General features: G+C 38.0%; 1 pseudogene; it reads left to right on the forward strand.

Annotated features, from left to right (window-relative positions):
* The first annotated feature begins 12747 nt into the window (after positions 1-12747).
* The window catches only part of LOC139316733 (acetylserotonin O-methyltransferase-like), a 170005-nt pseudogene continuing 163249 nt past the window's right edge, over positions 12748-19503 (forward strand).

A 19503-nucleotide genomic window follows, 5' to 3' on the forward strand; every position in this document is an offset into this window, starting at 1 on the left:
GGTATTTGCTGTGCCTGTTGTGGACCTAAAAATTGTCTTGGTTGTGCCATTGAAGGTGGGCCAGGAGGTGGCCCTATTTGCACTTGTGGCTGGGGCACATATGCAGGCATTTGTAGCTGCTGTGGCTGATGCACTGGAATCTGCTGTATTCCAGTTGCCATTTGTGCTTGATCTGCAATATTGGCATGACCTGCTGGAGATGCAGTCATTTGCCTTTGCTTCATTAAGTTTAATTGTGTTCCATCTAAAAGGACACCATCACCACCAGGGGGTGTTTGAGTTTGGGCCTGTGGAAACACTTGTGGCATTTCAGCTTCCTGTAGTAAATTACTTTTGCCAGCAGATGGTGCTGCACCTTTAGCTTCGGGCAGCTTTGCACTTACAAGGAATGATTGCGTGGCAGGTTTATATGTAACTTGATCAGGGAGACTTTCATGTGATGTATGCAGTGCCCTCTGTCTTAATTGGCCTGACACAGGATCCACCAGGGGGAGTGTATTTGGCTCCGAGGAAGAAGACAATATGGCGCTTTTTGAAAATCTTAAGTTATCTCCCTTATCTTGCTCAAGCATAGATATAGCCATTTTTGCCTTGGATAGCTCCTGTTCATAGAATTTTATACGGTCACGAAAGGCTTTCATAGCCAGCTCATCCAGGGTGAGCTTAGAGCTTCGAGGAGAATAATGAATTGTTTCTCTCTCTGCGTGGGAGGAATTTTGCTCGGCAGTTTGCTTTAGCCTTGCACCGAGCGTTACAAATTCAGAAGGTTCTGGGAAGACATTTTGAGAGCTGGCATAATTAGAAGGGGGAGTTACTGACCTCAGTCGTAGTGCTTCTCCTTCAAAAACAGCTTCTGTCTTATCTCCCTCCATATCTGTTCCCACGGCTTCTTGTTCCAGGCATGTGGCTGAAGTAAGGGGCTGGAAATCTGAAAATCTCCTGTCTGCCACCTCTTAGTTGGAAAGATCAATCAAATCATTTACGAAGAGTGGTCTTAGTTTCATTTTGCCTTTTTTCTTCTTCTGTTTCGGCATCTTAGCAAAATAATTAGCGTACCTCAGTAGCTAAAGACTAATTGCCGATGCGCTCTTATCAGAAATAACAAAACAAGGAAAAAAGCCATAAATCAAACCGTCCGAGCTACCAGATGTCAGGGCATTTATTAATCCCATGTTTGGCTCTGGGACAAATCACCCTGGTTTCAGCAACCAGCACTCCCGTGGCATGAGAACAAAGGAAAGAGTCTGTGAAGCAAGTGAAAGAATGTGGGTGGATACAGAAACACGTAGCTTACTGATAAGAAGTTGGCAAGCTACAGAGAGTCTGACAGTCCAGAAATGATGAGTTCAGCTGGCAAATAAAATAACACAGTGACACATCATATAACCTGAAGTACTTTTACATGATTTCTTATCACTTGCCCAATCAGAATCTGCATAACAACATAATTCTGCATAATCAGTATGTGTTGGTTCTAACAATAATTTCAAATGTTTGGTGTATTTTAGGTATCTCAATAATTTCTTAATACATGTCCAATGAAACTGTTTTGCCTTACCTACGTGTCGTGATAAGAGATTAACACTAAGTGCAATGTCGGGTCTGGTCCAACTACTAATGTACAATAGTGATCCAATGACTGAACGATAAAGTGTTTGATCCTCGAACTCAGGACTTGCTTCTTGTGTCAAGTTATGAAAATCTGTTTGCATGGGTGTCTTTGTTGTGTTAGCATCTTTCATGTTGCAATGATGCAAAACTTGTTCAATTTTATCTTCTTGTGAAAGACTAAACCCCTTCTGTGTTTTTTCAATCTGAACACCTAAATAAGTGCTAATATGACCTAATGATTTCAGTGTGAAGTATCTCTGCAAAGCTTTGGCAAAAATTTCACTCATTTGCTTATTTGGACCAATATAAACAATATCATCAACATAAACAAGAACTATCTCATATGCATTGTTAGATCTTTTTGTGAACACGCACTCATCAGTTTCGGACTTAATAAAGCCCATTGAATTTAGTTTGTCAGTAAGACATAAGTACCACATTAAACCAGATTGTTTCAGACCATAAAGACTTTTGTTTAGGAACCAGGTATCCCCTTCTTGCTGTCGCAATCCTGGAGGACTTCTCATGTAGATCTCTTCATCTAGGTCTGCATGCAGATAAGCCGTGTCAACATCAAACTGGAAAACTTCTAAACCAAGAATAGTTGCAGTTGCTAAAGCAATTTTTACACTCTCAGTTCAAACTGTCGGTGAGTAAGTATTTGTGTAGTCCTCAGGATAACGTTGAGCGAAATCCTGAGCTACAAGTCTGGCTTTGTACAATGACTCACCATTTGGTTTCTTTTTGATTCTGTAGACCCATCGAGTGCCAATGACCTTTTTGTTTGCTGGAGGTTTTGCAGGTGTAAACACCTTGAGTTTCTTTAGACTGTCCATTTCAACCTGCATTGCTTCATACCATTTGTCTTGCTCTGAATCAGGGAGCTGCTTGATTTGCGTGAAATTATCAGGTGGAAGTGTAACATTGCAAATCAAAGGCAAGGGTGCTTTTGTCAGTTGCCAAGAATATCGTTGTGGAGGGATTCCTTTTGTGGCCCTCTTGGAACGTCTCAGAACAACAGTCCAGTCTTCTTCTGCTTCGTCCTCGTCCTCACTTTCGTCGCTAGCGTCAGCATCCGTGGCTTGCGAAGACAGAACATCGGGTTGAGAAGAACCAGTGGAATCTTGATCATCAATCTGCGCGGCATCAGCAGTATCATCTCTAGGAAAATAAACTCCAGGATCATTGGAATGAATCCTGTACCAGTCAATATCTTCTTCAAAATTAGCAGATTGGGAAATCACAATTACATGTTTAGAGTCAATAAATTTGCTCCATTTTGAGTTATCATCAATACCCATAAATCTCAGTCTCTTTGCTGCTGGACTTCCTTTTCTTCTTTGAGCTAAGGGAATGTTCACCATAGCGTATGAACCAAAAATATGGATGTTTTTAAGATCGGGCTTGTAGCCATACAACATGAAGAAAGGAGTCTGATTTGTTACACTGCTCCAAGTACGGTTTACAATGTAATTTGCATACTTGATAGCTTCACTCCAGTATATCTTACCAAGGTTGGCGTCTTCTAGGAGACAACGCATCATGGTTTGCAGTACCCCTTGTCTTCGTTCTACCACCCCATTACGAGCCGGTGTGTAAGGGGCCGAAGTCTGATGAATAATTCCATTCTTACGCATCCAGTCCTGGAAACACTGAGACATGAACTCGGCACCACGATCACTCTGGATTCTGGCAATGCGAACTTGGTGTTGGGTAGAAACAAGGGCTGCAAAGTCTTTAAAGATCTGAAAAGTCTCTGATTTTTCTTTCATAGGATATACATATCCATATCTAGAGTAATTATCAACAATTGTTAGAAAATATTTTCTACCACCAAATGATGGCGGAAATGGACCAACTATGTCAGTGTGAACCAAATCAAAAATACGTGTTGACAGGTGTGTAGCGTGTTTGGGAATGGCTGCTGCTTTAGATTTGGCCTTTTTGCGGACAGCACAATCCAAAAACACCTTACACCCCTTTAGATCCAAACCGTTTGCGAACTCCAGCATCTTCCTAAGAACACGGAAACTGGCATGCCCCAATCTTCTATGCCATTTATGGATACACCTGGAATGCAAAGGTTTACCAGTTAGTGAATTCTCAACATTAACATCTTTTTTTTTTTTTTTTACTGTAATGTTTTATTTGCTTGTTTCCTCACTTATTGCAAAAGTTTTACAATTACATTTTCACCCCTTTTTTCACCCCCCCACCACCCTCCCCAAACTTCCCATCCTCCCTAACCCTCCCTAACCCTCCCCCCCAGACTTCCCTATTACATACTCATAACTAATAACACTAATAAATAAACCTGAACCCATCCCTCCCCCTATATAATTTTTCCTCTTTGTCTCTTTACATTAAAATATTTCTAATACATTATTTTCAAATAAAAGCTATTTGATACTTTCTAGTTTGGTATTTGTTCTGAACATATTCTATCCACCTTTTCCATTCCCATTCATAAGTCTCTTGTGAACAATCTTTTAAATACGCTGAAATCTTCGCCATCTCTGCAAAACTGGCCATCTTCAAAGTCCATTCCTCGATAGTAGGCAAAGCTTCATTCTTCCAGTATTTACCTATCAACAATCTTGCTGCTGTTATCATATACAATATTAGTTTTATTTCACCCCGTGTAAAACCCTTAACTATACCCAATAAAAACAATTGTGGAGAAAATTGAATTTTTTTCTTCAAAACATTCTGCATGACCCACCAAATTTTTATCCAAAAAGCCTTAACTTTCCTACAGGTCCACCATACATGATAATACGTAGCATCCAAACATTCGCATCTCCAACATTTTGGCTGAACATTAGGGTACATACATGACAACTTTTTGGGATCTAAATGCCATCTATAAAACATTTTATAAAAATTTTCTCTCAGGTTTTGCGACTGTGTAAATTTAACATTCTGAACCCAAATTTTTTCCCAAGTTTCCAGCATCACTGGTTCTTCAAAATTCTGTGCCCACTTAATCATACAATCTTTAACTAATTCCGTTTCTGAATCTCTTTCTAACAAAACATTATAAAGCCTTTTAATATGCATTGGACCTTTCTCTCTTATATGTCTAACCAATTCTTCCTCATGCAACATAATACCAGTTTTTTGGTCCTCTTTCCATCTCATTTGTAATTGATTATATTGTAACCAGGTTAAATTAATCCCTTCGTCCAACAGTGTCTGCAATGTCTTCAGCTGCCATCTGCCCGCATCTGTAAAAAGAACCTCTTTATATAAAAACCCCCCGAGTGACATTATATTTGTATTCCACAAGGTATGACCAAGATCCAGCCATAGCGGTATTTTATAATCCCATTTGAGTCGGTGCTTCTTCCAAACTTTCATCAGGGAGTCTCTAAGTATATGACTTTTAAATACTTTATCCACTTTATTTTCATAGAATAAGTAAGCATGCCATCCAAATTCAAGATCAAAACTTTCTGCATTCAATATTCCAGCCTTTTTATTTCCAAACCAGTCACTTGTTAAAGTTAAAGCTGCTGCATCATAATATAACTGTAGGTTTGGGAGTTTAAGGCCTCCTCTTTCTGGAACATCTTGCATAATTTTCAATTTCACTCTCGGCTTTTTCTCGTTCCAGACAAACTTATTCACACCAAACTGCCAGACTTTCAGTTGTTTATCACTTTTAAGCACCGGAATCATTTGGAACAAAAACAGAAATCTTGGCAAAATATTCATCTTAACTGCTGCTATTCTTCCAAGTAAAGACAGTTGCAGCTTTTTCCAAATCTCCATGTCTTTCTGAACCTCTCGCCACAACACCTCATAATTATTTTGAAACAATTTCATATTTGATTCTGCAACCTGAATTCCAAGATATTTTACCTTAGGTACAATTTCAAAACCTGCCCTCCTTTCAAGCTCGTGTTTACGATCTTGTGTCATATTCTTAACTATCATTTTAGTCTTTTTTGAGTTCAGTTTAAAACCTGAAACTCTACCATAGTCTTGTATAATGTCGTTCATCAGGATTATTGATTCCATTGGTTGTGATAGGGTAACAACCAGATCATCTGCAAATGCCTTTATTCTATAATCCTCTTGCCTTATCACTATACCTTTCAAAATTTTTGAGTCCCGTATTGTATTTAGCAAGACTTCCAATGTTAATATAAATAAAAGTGGGGACAACGGACATCCCTGTCTTGTTCCTTTTTCAATTTTAAACTCTGTCGTCAAACTTCCATTAATAATAATCTGTGCTTTTTGCTCTTGATAAATTGCTGAAATCGACTGTATAAATTGGTCCCCAAGCCCATCTTTTTTAAAGTCTTTAGTAGAAAGTTCCAATCCACTCTATCAAAGGCTTTCTCCGCATCCAAAAAAACCAGCACTGCAGAAATCTGTTTATTCTTATCAAGATATTCCAATAAGTCTATTACTTGCCTTACATTATCCTTCATATATCTGCCCTCGATAAATCCCGCTTGGTCATTAACATCTTTATGCGGAACCTCAGGCTTGCTCTTAGCAACCTGTTTACCAACTTTCTTTTTGTTGGCTTTAGGAGCCTTTGGAATAGCAACAGGATCTCTCTCTGGAGCATCTCTCTCTGGGCTTGTGCTTTTCCTTTTTGGAATTTGTATACTTGCCTGTGTTTGTGTTTTAGGCTTTGGCTTTAAGTAATAAACACCACCAATTAATATGGTTCCAGCAACAATATCTCCATCTTTAACTATGTAACTTGCATTTTCAAGGTGGTGAACCTGAATTTTAATGCTCTAGACAAGTGACTCTGACTAAGGAAGTTACTGGTTGCTGTTGGTATGTAATAAACATCAGGGATGAATGCATCGAGCTCTTCAACATAAACGGTTCCTTTTCCTTTGACCTGACAAGGATGATTGACTCACCAGTTAGTGGAGAGACAGAAAATGCCTGGTAAGGAGCCTGCATTTGATATGCTGGCTGTGCTGGCAGAAATGCCTGTGGTATTTGCTGTGCCTGTTGTGGACCTAAAAATGGTCTTGGTTGTGCCATTGGAGGTGGGCCAGGAGGTGGCCCTATTTGCACTTGTGGCTGGGCCACATATGCAGGCATTTGTAGCTGCTGTGGCTGATGCACTGGAATCTGCTGTATTCCAGTTGCCATTTGTGCTTGATCTGCAATATTGGCATGACCTGCTGGAGATGCAGTCATTTGCCTTTGCTTCATTAAGTTTAATTGTGTTCCATCTAAAAGGACACCATCACCACCAGGGGGTGTTTGAGTTTGGGCCTGTGGAAACACTTGTGGCATTTCAGCTTCCTGTAGTAAATTACTTTTGCCAGCAGATGGTGCTGCACCTTTAGCTTCGGGCAGCTTTGCACTTGCAAGGAATGATTGCATGGCAGGTTTATATGTAACTTGATCAGGGAGACTTTCATGTGACGTATGCAGTGCCCTCTGTCTTAATTGGCCTGACACAGGATCCACCAGGGGGAGTGTCTTTGGCTCTGGAGAAGAAGGCAATATGGCACTTTTTGAAAAATTTAAGTCACGGGATTCTCCCTTATCTTGCTCAAGCATAAACAGAGCTCTCTTAAATTGAGACAGTTCTTTTTCATAATATTTTAAATGCTCACGATAGGATTTGATGGCCATCTCACGCCGAGTGAGTTCAGAGTTTTGAGGAGTATAGTAAATTACTTCTCTCTCTATGTGGGAATGAAAAAACTTTGCCGTTTGTGGAAAATCTGGCTCTGCATCAAGCGTTACAAATTCAAAAGGTTCTGGGGAGACAGTTTGAGAGCTGGCATAATTAGAAGGGGGAGTTACTGACCTCAGTCGTAGTGCTTCACCTTCAAAAACAGCTCTTCTGTTATTTTCCTCCTGAAGCCTTTGTAGAATTCTTTTCGCTTCTTCATTAGTGACAGCAGAGATATCTATATCTTTGGCAAAATGCATTCTGTATTTGTTTTACTTCTTCTTCGGCATCTTAGCAATATAATTAGCGTACCTCAGTAGCTAAAAACTCTTATTAGAGTTTTTAAAAGCTCTTATTAGAAATAACAAACAAGGAAAAAAGCCATAAATCAACCGTCCGAGCTACCAGATGTCAGGGCATTGATTAATCCCATGTTTGGCTCTGGGACAAATCACCCTGGTTAGAGGATGGATCGAGGCTTATTCCTTGTTGCAATATTCTGAAAAGAAACGCGAAGAAAAGTTCTCTAATAAAACTCATTTATTTGTTATAAAGAAAATAAAACACCTCACTAACTAAGAAAGATAATTGCTACATTTTGAAAGTAATTCGGGCCAGCTGCTTTCCAGCAACCGGCACTTCTGGCAAGAGAACAAAGGAAAGAGTGTGTGAAGGAATGCAGACATGCGTAGTAACTTTTGATAACAATTCTTGGCAAGGTACGGAAAGTCAGATAGTCCAGAAATGATGAGCTCAGCTGGTAAATGGTCCTCAGCTGAGGACCCGGTTTGTGGGGGCAATAAACTAACTTTGTATAAAATATACAAAAGTATGAAGGCTATTGCTTAACGCATTGTAAGCCGCCCTGAGTCCCTGGAGAAGGGCGGCATATAAAAATAAATAAATAAATAAATAAATAAATAAATAAATAAATAAATAAATAAATAAATAAATAAATAAATGCAGTGACAGAGAAGTCTTTATATTCTACATGAAACGTTCCACTAGCCTTAATGGGGATGTTATTTTCTTGATAATCTCTCAAACGAATATGACTACGCATAAGCTTCCACTCGGCTCCATGTGGCACCAATTTCTGTAGAGTGTGCCAGGATACAATTGTTGTTGCCGACCCTGTATCCACTTCCATCCGGCAGGGAGATCCCGCAATAAGGACAGTAATGTAAACTTTACTACTTCCCAGAAACCCAGTTTGATTGCTCACCCTCTCTGAACGACAAGCGTCTGTGTTAATAGTAAAACACTCGTCCTCTGGGGTTCTTAGCCTCAGTGGGCCACGCTTCCCCCCCATTTTGAATTGAAGTCTGTCCAGTTGGGGGGGGCAAGCAATGCAGCACGGCACACTTGTGCTAGGTGACCCTTCTTCCCACACTGTATACAAATGGTGTTTTTACGGCAACACATAGCTCTCGGATGGTTTCCGCCGCACCCTATACATAAGGAGAACAACTTTTGATCCTCTGTCCATGGACATCATCATGATTATTTCCCTCATCTTCAGTGTCCTCCCGTAATTCCACCTCTTCCTGATGGATGGTTTCCCCCCTTCTAGCCGCCAGGGAGCTGTCAGACTTCTGTATCTCTTCCATCAATCTATTTGATGATTCAGCGGCTTGTGCCTCCTCTACTGCTGTCTGTAGCATTAATGTTGGTTTCGCCAATAATCATCTCTGTAACTGAACATCCTGAACCACATAGACCAATCTGTCTCGAAGATCTAAGTTGCTAAATTCACAGTAGATAGCAGCTTTCCTGAGGGCTGCCATATAACAACTGATAGACTCACCCTCTGCTTGGTCCCTATGGTAAAAAGCATGACTTCTAGCAATGCAAGATGGTCGAGGAGCATAATGTTCCCTCAATTTGCTTAATAATATGTCCCAAGGAACTGTCTGCAGGGGCTCAATGAGGGCCCTCACCATCTCAAACACTTCTTTTCCACAAATGCTCAAAACAAAGTGCTGTGGTGAGTTAGCCAACTGTGATGAGTTAGCCGTTCTCTTTCCAAAAATAAACAGTCTCCACTCACGCATGCCTCTTTTATCTCTACATTTGCTCAGGGCCCAGCAATTCCTCCTTCGTCGCCAATGGAATGTGTGGTAGTAGGAACACAGATGAGAAGCCAAACTTCCAGCAGCAATGTTTATTGCAGATAATGACTCAGTAAAATCAACATGATTTTCAGCTGATGGCCCCTTTTAAAGGAAAACTATCTGCCTTTAACCAATAACATTAAAATATGTCCCTTTTGCGTGGCAGAAGAAAAGTCTCTGCTCATGCCTGCGCAGATATAACACTTAGGCTTATCAGGGAATTTATCATGAAATTGCCTAACTAAGGTATCTGCATGAACATCCCAACTCTTCACCCACGTGGCTTCATAAAAGGAGTATCCTTCCCTTGTTTTTCAGTCTTGCAGGAGATATATCAGGGGTGGGTTCTACTTACCTTTACTACTGGTTTGCAATGGGGCCGTGTGCATATGCTTGCTTCGCTCGCATGTGTGCACGCTCTTCTGCGCATACGCAGATGATATCAGGGTCAGTGGGTGGAGCCTCCCACCGGTTTTACTACTGATTGTATAGAACCAGTGCGAATCAGGGGCAACCCACCACTGAAATAAATGAGAACCATTTTTAGAAATGGATCCCCTTTCTAAAACTTAGATCTTCCCACTTCTGCAGGCAGCCCCCAAAATGTGTGGCAAACAGGCAGGGTTGTAGCCCTGGAGACCATGTAATATCTTTTTAATAAATCCACCAGGCATGGTAAAATGACCCTTTGTGTTGCTGAGATTTCCTACACACATTTGAAATACCTTTATACATTCTGGATAATTTTCCTGGAGTCATGTATCATGATGTATCATGTTGTAGAAATAATTGATTCATGTTCAGCAAAGCAAGTTTGCATGTTAACTGAAATCTTCTGGTCTCCTAAATTACCATCTGTTCTTGAAAAGAGATACAGATTTAATGTTCAGGTCTAGGAAGGATTGCATAACCACCCTGCTCTCTATAAATTATTTTTTATAGATTCTATCTTGGAATGGCACAGTTTTAGTAGCCTTTGATTCAATTGTGTATGTCTTCAGCCCACCACTCATGATGGGCCAAACATTCCCAATGCCAAGCCTGGGTCTGTTAGCATTGATTCTATGGAACAACTAAACTCTAGTTGGAGAAGAGCCATCAATTTTTTGTCTACTATGTCCACTTTTTTTTCCATTTGTTCCTACCTCACTTCCACTGTCTTTATTCTTTCTTCATTTTTTCTCAATTGCTTGTTGCATCATCTCTATGTTATTGTTCATTCCCATTCCTCCTTCATGCAAAAAAAAAGCCCGATCTGATTTGGAGCAGAATGTCATTAGAAGCAATGCTGTCAGCTTGGAGCATTTCATTTCAGTCTTTAACTGGGTGATGAATTGAACCTCCTCCCCTAAAACAGATGCAATGTGGGTTGTTTGTTTGTTTTAGCAACGTGGATTGCTAAAACTCTTCTATGTTATGCCACATAAGCTTTGTGCTTATGTTCACAAGAGAAGAAAGAGTCATTACCAAAAAAATCAACCAACAAAGGCTGGAAATTATTTCCTTCAAATGAACAATAGAAAGAACATCAGAAATGATGCATCACAAGAAGGGTATCTACCTGGCTGCTCTTAGACTTGAGTTGGAGTGACATATTAGCAAAGGAAGGTAAAGGTCTGCTTTCTCATGTATAGAGTTCATTGTGCAATAACAAATCACTCCAAAGAAAATGGTTTTTGTGTGTTATCTGTATAAGCTATGTATCAAAGTCATAAACTCTTTCAAGGAGAAACTGAGAAGATTGCTATCTCCTCTTTTCACTTCCCATTTCCCCATCTCAAGGGGGAAAAATGTAGTAAATTGTTTTTGTCCCTTGCCTCAAAATCATTTAAAAAATGCATCCCATCCACTTCTGAAGGTAGGGAGTGTGCATAGTTTAACCACAGTTTAACAAGCAACAGAGACTACAAAAGCATGTCTCTAGGAAGAAACTCCCAATTCTTCCCTGGAATTTGAAAGACAGAAGATAAAGGTATGATAAATCAGTACGGTGACAATATGCTAAGTGGAGCAGGCAGAACTGAAAAGGGTCTATGGAAAATAGTAGTGTACTGGCATGGTTCATGTAGTTGAGGGGCTTGGTCGTTAATATGTTGTAATGGAACTGTTACTGGTGAGATTCATATTCAGTGAAGAAAGTTCACTGGGTGACTTTGATTAATCTCCCTTTATTCACCAAAAGCTTACTGCATAGGGTGCTTCTGAGCAAAATCATTAGAGGGAGTGCTACTTCATTAAAACCTGTCACAGGTTGGGATGTTGAAGGTGCTCTCCCTATGTGAAATGTGGGGTTGTGGGGCAGGAAGAGCCAGGAGCCAATGATTTTCTATTATGTCTCCACTTTCCATACCTGTGGAACAGATTCCCCTGGATATCTAGGTGGGGCTTCCCCTGCTGGTTTTTAAGAAGGTGGTCCAAATGTGCTGAAAAGTTGGAAGTTTAGTAGGTAAACATTGTCTGATTATTTATCTATTGTATAACTAGAAACACTGAAATGGGTTGATGAATTTATTATGTACTTTTTTATGTTTCATACTGTAACCAATGGGAATTTCTTTAGATTGCAATGGTATACAAATATGAGTGGATGAAATAATTTTCTTGTGTGTTTGACAGAGAAGTGAAGAACAATGGCTTCACCAGAGGAAAAAGAAAATATTAAAATATTATTTCAGCATCAACATTCATTTATGGTTACAAAGGTAGGGTGAAAACAGTAAATATGGCATTAAAATGTACAACTTTATTTCTTCAGAGTCTTATGGATATGAAAAAAACTCCAAATCATGCAGCTTATGCTCCACTAAAACTACTGTATTTTACTAAGTACAAAAGCCTTTGCTGAACTTTCTGTATCAGTTTTCTCATCAAAAGATCGTTCTTTTTTCTCATTCTGCTTTGGAAAGCTTTTTGTTTATTATTATTTATTTATTATTTATTAGAGCAGTTTATAAGGCTACTCAATTTGCAGTTGAAGGAAATCAGATTGGAACGTGACAAATAAAGAGATTATGTTACATTTATTATAAAATCTCACAGTACTATACCACAGATTGTGTTTTAAAATTTGATGGTAAAAACTTTAATTTTGGGCAATGGCTTTTCTATTTTTTGAACAAAAGAAATGTGTTCAGAACCTGCAATAAACATTTTTCCTCTATCTTTTCTTTTTAGATTTAGTCCATAAAAACTCAGTTATGATTTTTTAAAAAAGAAACATAGCTGCTAGATGAAAAAAGATGCTGCACATGCCCTTTTACTGATTGTTCAACAGCTACAAGTAAAGCTGATTGCCATAAATTATCATGGTTCCTAGAACATATCAGGGACTGAAGGATTAGGGAGCAATGGGCACCCATGGATGAAAGGTATGTCAAATCTAATCAGCACTCAGTAATTCAATTATTAATAAAATAGAGCAATGGTGTCTTCTGACCACAATTCTGTCAGTAGCTTCTATCACAACAGATCTTGTAGCTCTCTTTAGGGATTACTTGTGAGGAATTTTAAGAGGTCAAAGAATTGAGCTGTTTATTCCCTCTACTCTCTGCATTCACCTGGGAAGTCAAAAGGAATGGTGTCCTAATATTTTCTTGAACATGAATGCTGTTCTCCTTGTGAACAGGCACTAAAAAAAAAATACAGGTAATCCTTGAGTTATGAATGTAATGGAGCCTGACAATTTTTGTATTTGTTGAATTGCCCCACAGCGAGTTGCCTGTGGCCACTTGGCTGCAGTGAGTTGGCCATGGCGAATTGTCCCATCTGTGGTTTGATGCAGTTTGGCTTTCTAAATGAATGTGAAAAGGCACATCTTTACATATCTAAAAAGCTGATTAAAATTGTCAGAAATCATTTGAGTTTTTCAATTTGTTTTGATGCAGAGATTCAGTTAAACTCTGAATCAGAGTTCCTCAGGCAGAGTACCTCCTTGGGGGAAGAGCCCTGTGAAGCCCTTGTGTACCAATCTAAACTTTTAGATCAGAGATTGGCTTTATTTCAAGAAACAGTAAACAGTGAAAATAAGAGTACCTTTTTTTCTCTTGAACAAACTTTTAAATCAATTTAGTAGAAATAATCCTTTGAAATATATTATTCATTGAAAGATAAAACAATAAGGATAAAGAATAAAAAAAGAATGCTGTCTTGAATAAAATATTTTTTCCATTTTGAATGTTATATAGGTATAGGTACTTTTTTTAAAAAAATACATGAAACTGATTTCTGATTAGATGTGTATAGGATTGTACTGCACAACAAAAGTAATTTCTGTTTAGCTGTTTATAGGATTGCATTGCAAAATATTTCAGCTTCAAGTGATCAACCATGTAGAGACTAAGCCATTTGAAATTACTTTTGAAAATAATATAGGGACTTGCATAATATACTCAGTATTTGATGATGGGGGAAAAAGAATGTGATAGTTACTTAACTTGTGCTGCCTAACTATTTGCTTCTAAAATATCTTTTCAGGGAAGGAAAGAATCAGATTTCATCAATAATTGGGGTTTCCTCAAACAATTTATTTGAGGCTTTTTACCAGTAAATCTAATATTTCTCAATGTTTTATTTTCCAAAGAATGGGCAATAAATACATATGTCTATCAAATCTTCCTTGTCCAACTTTGTGAAAAATGATTAACACTACCAATGATTTCTCTTTGTTTTCTTCTTCTCTCTTCAACCTCTTTGTGATGTCACTTGGGTACTATAACTGTCTAAGAATTCCTTTGTAGTGTGGACATGTGGAATCTGAAGCTAGAGATACATATAAGTTTGAAAGACTAGAAGCCCCAAGAAGCTGTCTGATTTTTCCAGTTTGGTGTCACCTGTTGCCTTAGGATAGTGGTTTGGCAGTTCTTGCTGGCACTATCTGACTTCCAAAGGGTTTCTTACTGATGTTCTAATGCCTGTATGCAAGAGAGATATGTCTGCCACATTTCATGTTTTCTCTCTGATGACTAACAAGTTAAAATAATTTATTTATTTATTTATTTATTGAATTTATATTGCTGCCTATTCGCACATGGCAACTCAAGGTGGTTTACAGAATATAAAACCTCATTCAAAACAATGAAATGAATAAAAAAGGTAAATTTATAATATAATATGATATGATATATATAATATAATATAATATAATATAATATAATATAATATAATATAATATAATATAATATAATATAATATAATAATAATATAATAATAATATAATATCCCCCTATCCCCCAGCCTAGCGACAGCACATGACACGAGCCATTTAATCCATCCCGCTTTGGGTTCCCCATGCCCGCTGGCAGAACCAGGTCTTCAGTGCCTTCCAGAAGAGTGTTAGAGTGGGGGCCATTCTAATCTCTGGGGGAATGATGTTCCAGAGAGAGGAAGCCACCACGGAGAAAGCCCTTCTTCTGGGTCCCACCAAGTATATCTCCCCCTAGGGGATGGGACCCGCAACATTCCCTGCCTTCCCGCTCTGATGGATTGGGTAGATGTAACCAGCAAGAGACAGTCCCTCAGATAACCTGGTCCCAAGCCATGAAGGGCTCTAAAGGTGACAACCAGCACCTTGAATTGCACCTGGAAGCAAATCGGCAGCCAATGCAGCTCCTGCAGGAGAGGGGATACATGTGCACACCAGGGTCTGCACAAAACCATGTGGGCCGCTGCATTTTGCACCAACTGGAGTTTCCGGATGCTCTTCAAGGGCAGCCCCATGTAGAGTGCATTGCAGTAGTCAAGACAGGAAGTGACTAGGGCATGAGTTAATAGAATAGAATAGAATAGAATAGAATAGAATAGAATAGAATAGAATAGAATAGAATAGAATAGAATAGAATAGAATTTTTTATTGGCCAAATGTGATTGAATACACAAGGAATTTGTCTTGGTGCATATGCTCTCAGTGTACATAAAAGATACATTCATCAAGAATCATAAGGTACAACACTTAATGATAGTCATAGGGTACAAATAAACAATCAGGAAATCAATATAAATCGTAAGGATACAAGCAACAAAATTACAAACATACAGTCATAAGTGGAAGAAGATGGGTGGTAGGATCGATGAGAAGATTAATAGTAGTGCAGATTTAGTAAATAGTTTGACAGTGTTGAGGAAATTATTTGTGTAGCAGAGTGATGGCATTCGGGAAAAACTGTTCTTGTGTCTAGTTGTTCTGCTGTGCAGTGCTTTATAGCGCTGTTTGAAGGGTAGGAATTGAAACAGTTTATGTCCAGGATACGACTGTAAATATTTCACAGCCCTCTTTTTGACTCGTGCAGTATACAGGTCCTCAATGGAAGTCAGGTTGGTAGTAATTGTTTTTTCTGCAGTTTCTAATTATCCTCTGAAGTCTGTGTCTGTCTTGTTTGGTTGCAGAGCCAAACCAGACAGTTATAGAGGTGCAGATGACAGACTCAATAATTCCTCTGTATCAGCAACTGCTTGGACAGTTTGAGGTTTCTGAGTTGGCGCAGAAAGAACATTCTTTGTTGTGCTTTTTTGATATATTTGTTAATATAACGTTAATAATATAGCCTTCTGTTTAGAATCTAGAGATTTGGTGAACAGAAGATATAATATATTGCAATATAATAAATATATTATATTACATTATATTATATTTATAATAATGTAACATAACATAACAATGTATAGTATAATATAATGTATTGTATAATATAATGTATAGTATAGTATAGTATAATAGTTCTGATATTATATCTTCTTTTGTTCACCAAATCTAGATTCTAAACAGAAGGTTGTATTATTAACATTATTTTGACTTGTTAATCATCAGAGAGAAAACATGACATGTGGCAGACATTTCTCTCTTGTATACATATTATATTTTATGTATGTTACGTAATATTTATTATATATCATATATCCTATCTGTTATGTAATATTTATTATATTATATGTAATAATATAACTCCGTTCATAACTTGTACAAAGAAATTTAAACATAAGACTTATCAAAAGAAAAAAAATAAACATTATTCTTGCTACCCAAAGTCCTCTGGAGAGGAGTGCCCAATACATTTAAATAAATAAATAATAACAATAAAATGCTAAACATCTGACTTACTGTGCAACCAATCATAAAACAGAAGTAAAATATTTAGTGCAAATTCCTCCATAGCACAAATTCTATGTGCATAAATAAAGGTTTCCTGAAGCAAATGAACCTGTTTCACTTTCCTGGATGTTTCCAGCTTCTTGGAGATTTCCAGAATTCAGAGACTGCTGGAAATAATTAAGTATTGTTTTCCAGTCTCTCTCTGTTCTTCTTTCCCCAATTCCTTTTAAATGAAAACATTTTTTTCTATATCAATATGAGACTGGGCTAATCTGACCCTGTAGGTCAGGGGTCCCCAACCCCAGTCCATGGCAGCAACCAAGCCAGCAACCAAGCTGTGCAAACAAGTGAAGCCCCATCTGCAGGATGCAGGCAGCATGCAAAACCATGCCCCCTCCAGTCTGTGGAAAAACATTTCTTCATGGAACTAGTCCCTGGTGCCCAAAAGGTTGGGGGCCACTGCTGTAGTTGACCGACAGACATCTCTTACTCCCAGGGATGTGGATTAGAAGAAAAGTGTGAAATCTGTGTGCAAGCAACATTTCATGACACAGTCTAATTGGTTTTTGATCTGAATATGTGAAATCTGCAATGAGAGCTAGCATAGAGACTGCTTTTGTTTCTGGTAGTCTAGTGAAATAGAATTGATTTCCCTTATCACATATTACCAAGTTAATATCAAAAAAGTTAATATCAAATATTAACTTTTTGAAGTTGATGTAGAATATCAAGGCTCCATAATTTTTGGATTCTTCTTAGTAAATTACAGATTACATTGGTATAGAGGTGCTCTTTTCTATGTAAAAAAATAAGTTTATTGTGTAAATTTCAATTCTAGGTCAGAAGAAAACATCGAAGCCTTCTTCAGGTATATGAATGAGGCTTGGAGTTTGTATGGAAGAGACGTACTGACTGCATTTGATCTTTCTGAATTTGAATTCATTTATGATATGGGTGGTAAGTATCACAAATTCTTAGACATTTTGCTTGATTATTAATTTGACTTTCTATCATTTGAAGATTTGGAGGGTTTATATTATATTATAATATAATATATTAAGATTTATATTATTTCACAAACACTATGTCTTCAGGATTGAAAGAGCAGAACTCCTTCAGAGATTAAAAGTCTACTTTGCCAAATCTGTTTTCAGAGCTTCTCTGTCTTAAAAAGATTTACTAACAATCATTGGCAACTTTAAGTTTTAAAGGGCTTAACTATGCATCATTCCTGGATGCCCCCCACCTTTTCCCCCCTGCTTTCCCCACCTCTTGCCTGGATTGATATTATCAAAGCGTATGAATGTGGAAAAACATAACAAAATCTGAAGTCTGGAACAAAGTTTGCTAAGGATAGAAAGCAACACAGAATTGCACTTGCACTGGTAATGCCTTGAGGATGCAAAATGCACTGTTTAAAGGCCTGATATTGCATCACTGGACTTTGGGTGCCTATTCACACATACAATGTATTTATGTGCACAATATGTTAATGTAATATTACTAGATACTGTCAATCGCCAGTACATTCGTTGTAAAGATCAAGTGCTTTTGACCCTCATCCTTGGAGACTCAAACTTGAAGCACAGAATTACCATAACTGTATGGGAGTTTTTGTATAGCCTTCCCATTACATTATTTATTCCCATATACTGAACAACAATTGCTGATTTTATCATCAAAAAGTTATTTTTTATTTTAGGTAAGCCACTTTGCTTGGGGGAATGCTAATGTAATTTAAGAGGATCAAAAAAGAGGATTAGCTTTAAGAAAGTTAATCTTGTATGGGGCTGCAAGCAGTGGCAGCAGGATGGATTAATTTTAACCGTGCTCAGATTTCATTGGGTCCACTGAAAAAAGATGGTTTAGGTATCTATGAAAAGAAGGCATAGGAAAAGGAATGAGAAATAATAGCTGATAGCATAGATTTTTGGAAAAATGGAATATCTAGCCCATTGAAAAAAACTAAAGAGAAGCATTTTACAAAAATGAAGGAGAGAAAGTATTTAGATAATATATTTATTAGATTATATCTTGTATTTCTGTTTATTGCTGTATGGAAACTAGAAAGCAGACTTTGATGTTTGAAGTACAGATTTTAAAATTTTATTTTATATACCGTATTTTTCGGAATAAAAAAGAGGGTGAAAATTTGGGTGCATCTTATACTCCAGATGTAGCCCCACCCAGCTTCTCAAACGGAGGTTTCAGAGGCTGAAAAAAGCATCAGAAAAAAAGCTTCAAAAAAGAAGCCCCCAAACAGAGATTCAGAAAAAAGCCCCCAAACAGAGATTCAGAGGCTTTTTTTCTGAAGCTGTTTTGGAGGCTTTCAGAGGCAGAAAAAAAAGCAAAAAAGAAAAAAAAAAGCAAGGCACAGAGCTCACAACCAAGGAACCTGTTGCTAAAATTCACCTCTGCAAACAGTTGATTGGGGGTAGTCCAGGCGATCCACCTCCCAACCAGCTTTTTTCTTATTTTCCTTCCCAAAAACTAAGGTGCATCTATTACTCCAGTGTGTCTTATACTCCGAAAAATACAGTAGTTCTTTTTTAAAAAATTTTGTCCTTTTTCAAGGAAGCTGTGGTGCCTTATCTAAGGAACTGATTGCAATCTATCCAAATTGTACTGTAACACTTTTTGACCTCCCTGAAGTAGTGGAAACATCAAAGAATTATCATGGCTCCTGAGAAGCATCGCGGATTACTTTACATGGAGGTAAACTGGAGTTTATTCTAGCATTTCTGCCAATGTCAGAACTTTATGAGCTTATTTTACTTTAAATGGTAGATAGGGAGACCAAAGTATTCTTCCAGGATGATGATATTTTTAAATGTATCTTAATTATTTCATTTCATGGGATTTTTTTAAAGATCCAATTCCTGAAGCAGATTTGTACATGTTTGCCAGGATCCTGTTTGCCTGGAATGATGAAAAGTGCCTGCAGTTGCTAAACAAAGTGTTTAATGTCTGTAAGCCTGGTATGTACCTTTGTTGCTGTATTTATGGAAACTGCCAACTATGGCAGAGGA

The sequence above is a fragment of the Pituophis catenifer genome, unplaced genomic scaffold (assembly GCF_029215685.1).
Source record: "Pituophis catenifer annectens isolate HBS135680 unplaced genomic scaffold, rPitCat1.0.hap2 SCAF_4, whole genome shotgun sequence".
NCBI classification, from domain to species: domain Eukaryota; kingdom Metazoa; phylum Chordata; class Lepidosauria; order Squamata; family Colubridae; genus Pituophis; species Pituophis catenifer.